General features: G+C 37.9%; 1 non-coding gene across 1 annotated transcript; it reads left to right on the top strand.

Annotated features, from left to right (window-relative positions):
• Positions 1-7928: 7928 nt before the first annotated feature.
• LOC131178075 (small nucleolar RNA R71) lies at positions 7929-8032 on the top strand. The gene has a single exon (XR_009147205.1). It is a non-coding gene; the product is annotated as a small nucleolar RNA R71 (small nucleolar RNA).
• Positions 8033-10702: the final 2670 nt, after the last annotated feature.

The raw sequence follows: 10702 nt of genomic DNA, 5'->3' as shown, positions 1-10702 counted from the left end.
AGGGGTGGGGTAGGGGTAGTAGGGTGCTGTGGGACTGGTGTGAAAGGTTGGGTTTCTGGTTGTGCAATAGGCTCAGTTTCTGCTGCAGGGTGGCCAGTATCATCAAAATATGATAAATGGAACCCTGTTTTGGTTAAGTGTGCAGTATCAAAATAGGAAGTGTCCTCAAGTCTTTGGGATTGAGTGCTCTGCGAGATTAAAGCCAAAATGCTTGGCTATGGCGATGATGAGTCCACCCAAAACAATGTCACCAATGGATTTGGTGGCAATATGCAGCACATGTTCGCAAAAGAAGTAACCTGGAGACACCTTAACTTTGTGAAATGCACACCATAACATAAAAAGTTCAGATTTGCCCACAGCACCAGAACTAGTCCCTCTGCCCAATATGGTGCTAGCCATCAACCTATGAATAAACCTAAGTGCAGGGTCAAGGATTTGGGATGTTTTGGACCTACCAGCAGAGAAGGTTTGGGGTTGGTTTGTTATGATTCTCCAAAATTGGGCAGGATTCCAGATGCCCTTATTGGCTACCTCTACTCCAGTATGTGGTACTCTAAAGAACCCATCAATTGCAAAACGCACAATGCTATGAAATTGATCCAATGACAGCTCTCTATTTTGCCCCAAGCATCTAAATGTCATAATTGGCTTATGGTCTACATCATGCAAGTTGAGGGTAGCAGAGAATGAAGAAATAAACTCCAAAACTAGAATTGGATAAACTACCTCTTGCTTATGCACAAATTCTGTCCAACCCATACCGTCAAGAAATGCAACTACATTATCAAATAAACCCAGAGATTGTAGAGCATCAGCGGATATATACCTAGTAGGTTGTACCCTTCTATCTTTGAGTCTTTTGAAAGCAGCTTTTTGAATTGTATCAGGGAGAGGCCAGGGTAGCTTTGATACAAATGGGGTTCTTTGAAACTATCCTTTTCTTTGGAAGAAGGTGTAGAGGCTGGAGCTTTTGGCTTTTTAGGAGGTGGTTAGAAAATGGGGTGGGTGGGTCTTTGCGTTTGGACGGAGGAGGAGCAGAGGGCATGGGTCGCAGTTTGGATTGGATTTTGCGTTTGTATGTGGTTGATGGAGGTGGTGGTGGTGTCGTTTGTGGTGGAGGATTGGAAGGGGGATGTATCGAAGACAATGGAGTGACTTCAAGAGGAGAGGCGGGGCGGGAATGTGGAGGGGAATCCATGGTCGATTGGAGAAGAGATGGAAATGTAGGGGGATTTAGGGTTTTTGTGATTAGAGCGCTGGAGAAGATGGGAGAGAGACGGCGAGAATGCCGGAAGAAATGGAGGATGAAGGGCGGTCGTGGGGGTGAAGAGTTGGGAAGTGGAGGTGGTGGGAATTTTTTTCGAAAATGAATGTGAATCGGGTTTGAGGAGACTGCATAAGGGGAAAATGATTTATGCATAACCTGTGCACTCTTTTGTACATGTTTCAAAAGGATTTAATTTTCAAAGAAGTGCTTATGCACAAGTGCATAGGTTATGCACTGTCCTTATGCATGTTTCGGTGACCCTGAAATGGTGAGGAGCGAAGTCATGCGGGAGTGCATAAGTTATGCACTCCCCTTATGCATCTCTCGGCAAGAATTGTTTTTCAGAAACTTGGGTCATGCAGATGTGCATAAGCTATGCACTCTGCTTATGCACTCTGCGGTAGGTTTTGAAATTCAGAATTTTGGTTATGCAGAAGTGCATAGGCTATGCACTCTGCTTATGCAGGTCTCGGCAACTTTTGGGATTTTCTGTTTTCTGGTTATGCAGGAGTGCATAGGTTATGCACTCTGCTTATGCACTCTTCGGCTGAATTGATTTTTGGAGATCTTGGTTATGCAGAGGTGCATAACTTATGCACCTTCCTTATGCACCCCTCGGCAAGAATGATTTTTCTGGGTTTTTGGTTATGCAGGAGTGCATAGGTTATGCACTCTGCTTATGCACTCTTGGCGAGTGGAGCTTTGGATTTTTGGTCATGCAGAAGTGCATAGCTTATGCACCTTCCTTATGCAAACTTCGGCAGAGAGAGAAAATGAAGGATTTGAAGTTATGCAATTGTGCATAAGTCATGCACTCACCTTATGCAAGTTTTGTGAGATATGAAATTTGACAAAATGAGGTTATGCGAGTTGCATAAGCTATGCACTCTCCTTATGCACTTGCAATAAAGGTGAAAAAGGGCAAGAATTTTGGTCATGCAGGATTGCATAAGCTATGCAGTTGCTTATGCACAAATTCAACAAAATTAAGATTGCAATAGAACATGGATTGCAAGTGTGAAAGATACCCTGGAATGATGAAATATAATTCTATGAAGCACAAACCATGAGAAATTTTCATCAAAAACACATCAATATATTCAAAGTTCATCAAAAGTGCATCACACGAGCATGTAAAAATGGATCCTACATAAAAGACCTTTGAGAGCTATGCCATTTTGACTCAAATTCTGCAAATCAACATTTGGCACATAAAACTCCATAAAATTTGCATGAAGTTGCATCTAACCACAAATGAGAAATGAACTCTCCAAGATTCGCCAAGAAAATGCAGCATTTCTACCTTGTATCCTATAACCCAAAGAAGCTCAAGACTGCAAAAATGACTCACTTACCACCATAATATCATTATAAGCACAAATATTAGAAAATTACCCACCCAACCTCACCAAAAACACATGTAATCTGCTGCAGATTTTATTGTTCTGCTCTGCATAAACCAGATATCAATTTTAGAAGTTCACAAACCTTTCTCCATTGATATACATCCAACTTCATCAAAACATGAACCATTTTGCTGCAGACACCCCTTTTGCTGCGCAGAATGTACATTTCCTCTGCATGAACTAGATTGCGGCTCCCGCACAGTTATGCGATAAAAGCTTATCGATTCTTTTGAAGGACTAAATTTGTAAATTTAAGATTTACTTCCCCATTAGTTCACCAGCCCTTCTTCATTGAATTAAATCTTCAAGATACAAAATTTAACAATGTCAATAATTGAATTTGTGGAGATTTAAGATAAAAACAAAATTAATGAAAATGAAAGTAAATCAACAAAAGCAAAATAAAAGGACTTGGGATGCCTCCCAAGAGGGCTAATTTATAGTCCTGAGCTGGACTTTTCATGAATTTCACTGAAAAGAGGTGAGGATTGGAGAGCTTGTAACGACTTGCTCCTAGTATTGGGTCTCCGGTTATGTAATGCTTCAATCTATGCCCATTGACCTTAAAATTCCCAGTTTTCACTCCAAATTTCTATTGCTCCCTAAGGGAAAACATTAGAAACTCTATATGGACAATTCCACCTTGACTTCAGTTTTCAAGGTAACAATTTCAATCTTTATTTGAACAACATAACTAAATCACCTAGTTTGAATTCCTTTTCCTCGGATGCTTATCATGCCAAACTTTAGTTCTTTCTTTGTAAATACGGGCACTTTCATAGGCATCCATCCTCAATTCCTCAAGCTCATTAAGTTGTAACAACCTTTTCTCACCAGCTTGCTTAAGATCAAAATTCAAGGTCTGAATGGCCCAATATGCTCTATGTTCTAGCTCCACAGGTAAATGACAAGACTTACCATACACCAACCTAAAGGGAGTAGTTCCTATAGGGGTTTTGTAGGCAGTCCTATATGCCCATAAAGCATCATCTAGTTTGATAGACCAATCTTTCCTAGAATTGTTCACTGTTTTCTCCAAAATATGCTTGAGCTCTCTGTTAGAAATTTCAACTTGTCCTGAAGTTTGAGGATGGTATGGGGTAGCTATCTTGTGCACTACACCATACTTCCTCATTAAGCTCTCAAATTGCTTATTACAAAAATGGGAACCCCCATCACTAATTATAGCCCTAGGAGCTCCAAATCTGCTCAAGACAAATTTTTTCAAAAATTTTACTACCACTCTAGCATCATTAGTTGGAGTTGCAATAGCTTCCACCCACTTTGACACATAGTCAACCCCAACTAAGATGTATCTATTACCATATGAAGGAGGGAATGGCCCCATAAAATCTATTCCCCAAACATCAAATAATTCCACTTCAAGAATATTATTTAGGGTAATTTGATCTCTTTTTGACAAATTTCCACTCCTTTGACATTTATCACAATCCACCACAAATTTCCTCACATCCTTAAACAGATTTGGCCAAAAGAAACCAGCTTGCAAAATTTTACTAGCTGTCTTAGAGATGCCAAAATGTCCTCCATAATCAGAAGCATGGCAATGACGCAAAATACTCTGGATTTCCTCTTCAGGAATACATCTTCTAATTAGACCATCACAACATCTCCTAAAGAGTAAAGGATCATCCCATCTATAAAACTTCACTTCATGCAAGAACTTTTTCTTTTGTTGCCATGTCATACCTAGAGGTAATATTCCACAAGATAGATAATTCACAAAGTCTGCATACCAAGGTAGTTTAGCAACAAGAGAGAAAAGTTGTTCATCCAAGAAAAACTCATCAATAGGGATTTCATCCAATTCTTCACCATCCAATTTCAACCTACTAAGATTATCAGCAACTACATTTTCAGCTACCTTCTTATCTCTAATCTCCAAATCAAACTCTTGTAGCATCAGAATCCACCTAATGAGCCTTGGTTTGGCCTCCTTTTTACGGAGCAAATACCTGATGGCTGCATGATCTGAAAATATAACCACCTTTGAGTCAATAATGTAAGGTCTGAACTTTTCCAATGCAAAGACAATTGCCAAAAATTCCTTTTCAGTTGTTGCATAATTTGTTTGAGCCTCATCCAGTGTTCTACTAGCATAATAAATAGCATAAGCCTTTTGTCCTTTCTTTGACCAAGAACAGCCCCAATTGCATAGTTGCTAGCATCACACTTAATTTCAATGGTAGGCTCCAATCAGGTGGTTGCATGATTGGTGCAGTGATGAGAGCTTGCTTCAACCTGCAAAAGGCATCCAAACACTCTTGGTCAAATTCAAATGGTGTGTCATTACTTAACAAATTAGACAAAGGTTTAGCTATTTTAGAAAAATCCTTGATAAAGCGTCTGTAGAACCCAGTGTCCTAGGAAACTTGAATTCCCTTGACATTGGTAGGAGGAGCCATCTTCTCTATCACTTAAACTTTGGCTTTAACAACCTCTATTCCTCTGTTAGACACCAAATGTCCAAGCACTATCCCTTCTGAACCATGAAATGACACTTTTCCCGATTTAACACAAGGTCGATTCGCATCATTTGCAAAATTTTAGAAAGGTTAGCTAAGCATATATCAAAAGAAGATCCATAAACAGAAAAATCGTCCATAAAAACCTCCATTATGTCTTCAATGAAATCGAGAAGATTGCCATCATGCACCTCTGAAAAGTGGCTGGTGCATTACACAACCCAAATGGCATCCTTCTATAAGCAAAGGTTCCATATGGACAAGTAAAAGTGATTTTCTCTTGATCATTAGGATGGATAGGGATTTGAAAAAAACCTGAATATCCATCTAAATAGCAAAAGTAAGAATGCCTAGCTAGTCTTTCCAACATTTGATCAATGAAGGGAAGTGGAAAATGATCTTTACTAGTGGCAACATTTAATTTTTACGTAATCTATGCACATTCGCCAACTAGTCAACTGCTCGTGGGAATTAATTCATTGTTTTCATTTTTGACAACTGTCATTCCACCTTTTTGGGACAACATGTCTTGGGCTCACCCAATCTTATGCGAGATGGGATATATGATCCCTGCATCAAGCAACTTCAAAATTTCCTTTTTAACAACTTCTTTCATATTTGGGTTCAACCTCCTTTGATGTTCAATAGATGGTTTACAATTTTCTTCCAAACTGATTCTATGCATGCAAAAGTGTGGGCTTATTCCCTTAATGTCATCTATGGTGTAACCCAAAACTTTCCTAAATTTTCTCAACACTCTTAACGACTTATCGGCCTCTAAAGTACTCAAATTTGCATTTACAATTCTTGGATAAGTGTTATTAGTGCCAAGAAATTCATACCTGAGCTGAGAAGGAAGTTGCTTAAGTTCTACCTTAGGTGCATCTTCTTCCTTGAATGATGATTGCTTAAATTCAGCTTTTTCCTTTTGTGTGAGTTGAAAAACTGGAGCAGAAATGAATGGTGGACTTCCCTCTAAGTGTTGAGTATATGCAGCTACATGAGGGTTGTCATAGTCTATGCCTCCTCCATGAACCAAACAATTTTCAAGTGGATCTTCTGGATATTTTTTTCTGAAGTGTTCTTCAACCAGCTCATCAATAATATCAACTCTCAAGCAAGTATCAGCTTCAGAATGATGCTTTTTCATAGTGTTATTGATATTGAAAATTAACTGCTCTTCACCAACTCTAAGAGTAAGCTTTTCTCCTTTCACATCAATCAATGCTCCCGCTGTAGCTAGAAAGGGTCTCCCCAATATAATTGGAATATTAGAATCTTCCTCCATGTCCAAGATGACAAAGTCAACAGGTATATAGAACTTTCCAACCTTCAGGGGCACATTCTCCAAAATCCCTTCAGGATACTTGATTGTTCTGTCAGCTAACTGAAGAGAAATGTGGGTTGGCTTTAGATCTCCCATGTTGAGCTTTTCATAGATAGAAAGGGGCATAAGGCTAACACTGGCCCCTAAATCACATAGAGCTTTTGTAGAACAAGACTCTCCAATGTGGCATGGAATTGAAAAACTCCCTGGATCCTTAAGCTTTGGAGGAAGTTTCCTCTGGAGGATAGCACTACATTCTTCTGTCAAAGCTACAGTTTCATCATCTTCAAGTTTTCTCTTATTTGAGAGAATTTCTTTCAAGAATTTTGCATAAGAGGGCATTTGTGAAAGAGCATCAACAAAAGGCACATTTATGTAAAGTTTCTTCAAAACCTCTAAGAACTTCCCAAATTGCCTATCAAGCTTGGCTTTGTGAAATCTTTGTGGAAAGGGAAGTTGTGGCTTGTAGGGCTCAGGAGGTATATACTTCTCTTCTTTTCTTCAAATTTCTCCTTACTCTCTTGTTTTTCACTCTCATCAGTTCCTTTTTCATTGTCTCTCTTCTCACTGTTTTCACTCTTCTCATCATTTATAACTTTACCACTTCTTAAAGTAATAGCTTGACAATGCTCTCTTGGATTTTCTGGTTGACTTGGAAGCTTTCCAAAAGATTTGGCACTTGAGGAAGATGCTTGTTGTGCAATCGGTTTTCGGCGATTCACATTTGTCGTTTGCATTTGTTCCACCTTGCTTTCACCTCTCTCATCTCCTCATCATGCTTATTTTGGTTGGCAAGAATCTGTTGCAATAAAGCTTGATGGTGGAATTTCGTTCTTCTTTGTTTTGGTGGAGGGTTCATATTTTTCTGCTGAAAATTAGGCAATGGTTGCCTATTTTCTGATATGGAACTTGACTTTCTTTGTTGTGGTTGAAAATTCTGATTTTGAACTTGATTTTTCTGATTGCCCCATGAAAAGTTGGGATGATTCCTCCAATTTGGATTGTAAGTTTGAGAATAAGGATTCCCCATTTGCTTGTTTCCATAATTACCAACATATGCTGCTTGTTCTCCATAATCTACTCCACGGTGGTAGTTTCCTCTGCATAAGCCACTTGTTGTGAACTTCCGGTGATGATGTTGAACTAACCAACATACTCAAATCTTCCATCTTCTTAGCAAGGACATTTGTAAGTGCATCAAACTTTGCATTAATCATGTTGAATGGATCAAGATCATACATTCCAAAGACTTGCCTTTTACGAGTTGGGTGGTCCTCTTGGACTACTCCAAAGATGAGTATTCTTTGCAATTTTCTCTAATAACTCATAAGCTTCATCTTCATGCTTTATAATAAATTCTCCTCTGTTTGAGCATCAATAATTCCTCTGATTGCGGGAGTGACATTTGTGTAGAAATTCGATTTATCATCCATTTTGGAATGGCATGATGTGGGCATAATCTTTCCAATTCCTTCCATCTCATCCATGATTCATAGAGTTTCATCTTCTCTTGGTCGAAAGATGTCATTTGATTCCTCGCTCTTGAGTTTTCAGTGGAAAATATTGTGCAAGAAATGCATCGATTAGTTGCTCCCAATTTGTAATTGAGTAGTGAGGTAAAGAATAAAGCCAATCCAATGCTCTATCTTACAAATAGAATGGGAATAGCTTCAATCTTGCTGCATCATCAGACACTCCAGGTTGTTTTTGCATGTCGCAAATCATAGCAAACTTCTTCAGGTGTGTGTGTGGATTTTCAGAAGGATGTCCTCCAAATTGAGAGTTTTGAATCATTTGAAGAACTCCAAAATCCATCTTGTAGCTGTTTGCATCAATCCTTGGTCTTGCTATGCTCTCTCTCAAGTCATCAAAACGAGGAAAAGCATGATCCATCATACTTCCCCTAGGCACGTTTGCATTAACAACTTCTTCCCCTTGGGCTTCATTTTCATTGTTTTGACCATTTCCAGCATTACCAACACCAATTCTAATTCTTTCATCAGCCATATCTGCTTCTAATTCAGTTTCTCTCAAGGCTTCCTTCCTTTTTCTGGTTTCTTTCTTGTTGGCCTTACAAAATTTCTCAATTTCAGGATTGAACAGTAAGGTTGTGTCACTTGAGCTTCTAGCTCTTCTCATAAAAGATTAAAGTACCTGAAAAAGAACAAACAAACACAAAATGAAAAGATAACAAAGATAAAACTAAAAACAACTAAAATGATCAAGAATTCAATCTTAAACAAACAACTCCCCGGCAACGGCGCCAAAAAATTTATGCGTCCCAACCGCAAGTGCACGGGTCGTACAAGTAGTATAGAAAAATATTGATCCCACGAGGAGTTGTGTTAATGATTGAATTTTCGATATAAAAGTTGACTAAATTGAAGTATTTATGAGATTAAAATGATGAATTAATGGGTGATGGAGTGTGAAATCTAATTGTGCAAAATTAATATTCTATTCAACAATGTATTAATTAAACTAAAATTGCATCAAATAGAAATAAGCAAGTTCAAATATGGCAATATTTAAATTGGCAAATGATTAAATTCGATTAGAAATTAACAATGGTAAAAAAAGCGATTCCGGAGTTCGGGATTTCATATTCGAGCTATTTTAGGATTTTAAATTGGTTATCCAATCTTGTGAAACTAATGGGTTTTAAGGAGATTAATTCTTAAATCCTTTGAATTCCCTTTCGAGTGAGACAAAGAGTGCCTTAATCAAACTAATCCTACTTTCGTGGAGTTAGAATTAATTAAGACCCATTAAGTTCTTTAATTAATCTATGAATCCTCTTAATCCTTAGCCTATTTCTAGGTCTAAGTTAATTAAGTCCAATTTCTGATTATCTATCACAAGGCCTTCTCCTTGATTGCTTCAACCATGGATTAAGAACATTACTCAATGGGATCCTACATTAAGCATGTCATTAAGCATACAAGAAATGAATAAAACTCATTAAGACCACAAAATATGGATTACCCAATCAAAATCCACAAAATATCTCAAATATTACAACCCTTACTCCGAATCAAAAGTAAACTACTCACTATCCATAATGCTTACAAGATATGATGAGTTTAAATGGAAATAAAGCTTTAATCTAAGCTAAGAAGTAAGGAATTAAACACTAGAAATGTAGAAAAGTGTAAAGAAAGAAAGAAATCTGCAAATCTTAGTTGAAAATGGTGTGGAAGGTGAAAATGACTCCTCAAATTCTGCTTAGCCTCCTTCTTTCTTTCTTTGCTCCTTTTCTCCTCTAAAATGGGAAAATGAGACTATATATAGCATTTTTCTGACATGGAGCCCTAAAATAGTATGTTCTAGGAGGAATACATTAAGGGAATCTTCTGCCAGCTCATTAATGAACTCTTTATGGGACTGCATAAGTGGATCGCATAAGTTATCTGATCCCTTATGCGATTTTAGCTGATTACGGATCACTTATGCGGTTGCATGACTTGGTGCATAGGTTATGCACAAATTCGTGAATGTGCATAAGGGAGGTGAGAATGTGCATAAGCTATGCGATCTCCTTATGCACATTTCGGTGGTTCTGAACAGTGATCTTCCTCCTTATGCGAATCGCATAGCTTATGCGGCAAGTTATGCACAGTTTGGTCAATGCATATTTCAGCTTGAAAACTTGTTTTTGGCATCTTTTTGCTGTAGAAGACACTCCTCAATGGCAAAATTCTCTTTAGTCCTTCAAAAACACCATTTTTCCTACAAAACAAAGTAAAAATTACAAATTAGTGCAAAATTGACAACTATGAAAAACTAACTAATTAACTAATGAAATTAGCTAAAAAAATGACTAATAACCAAATAAAATGATTATGAAATTAGACCTAAATGACTATGCAAAATGTGTGCATCAGTAGTGGAGGAAAGAAAAGAAAATGCAAAATAATGCAAAAATGACATCATATGATGTCACTCACTTGCTCACCAACCAATCACAATTGAGCTATCCTTTGACTAACAAATAAAAAGACAAATGAAGACCAAAAGAAACAAAAATGCAGCTGCCTTCTTCCTTATCCCAAACCAGCCGAAACCCTTGGGTAACCAAGCCACCATTGACAACTTGATCAAAGCTTAATTCCCTCCTTCATTTCACCCTAAAACCCTAGTTTTCTTTCACTAAAATTTGCCCTATCACCTTGCTAAAGCCTTTGGCAGCCAACAAGAGGGAAGAAAGTAAAGT

This window comes from Hevea brasiliensis, chromosome 2 (genome assembly GCF_030052815.1).
Source record: "Hevea brasiliensis isolate MT/VB/25A 57/8 chromosome 2, ASM3005281v1, whole genome shotgun sequence".
NCBI classification, from domain to species: domain Eukaryota; kingdom Viridiplantae; phylum Streptophyta; class Magnoliopsida; order Malpighiales; family Euphorbiaceae; genus Hevea; species Hevea brasiliensis.
Note: the sequence above shows the minus strand (reverse complement) of the source record. Positions and strands in the feature narration are given on the sequence as shown.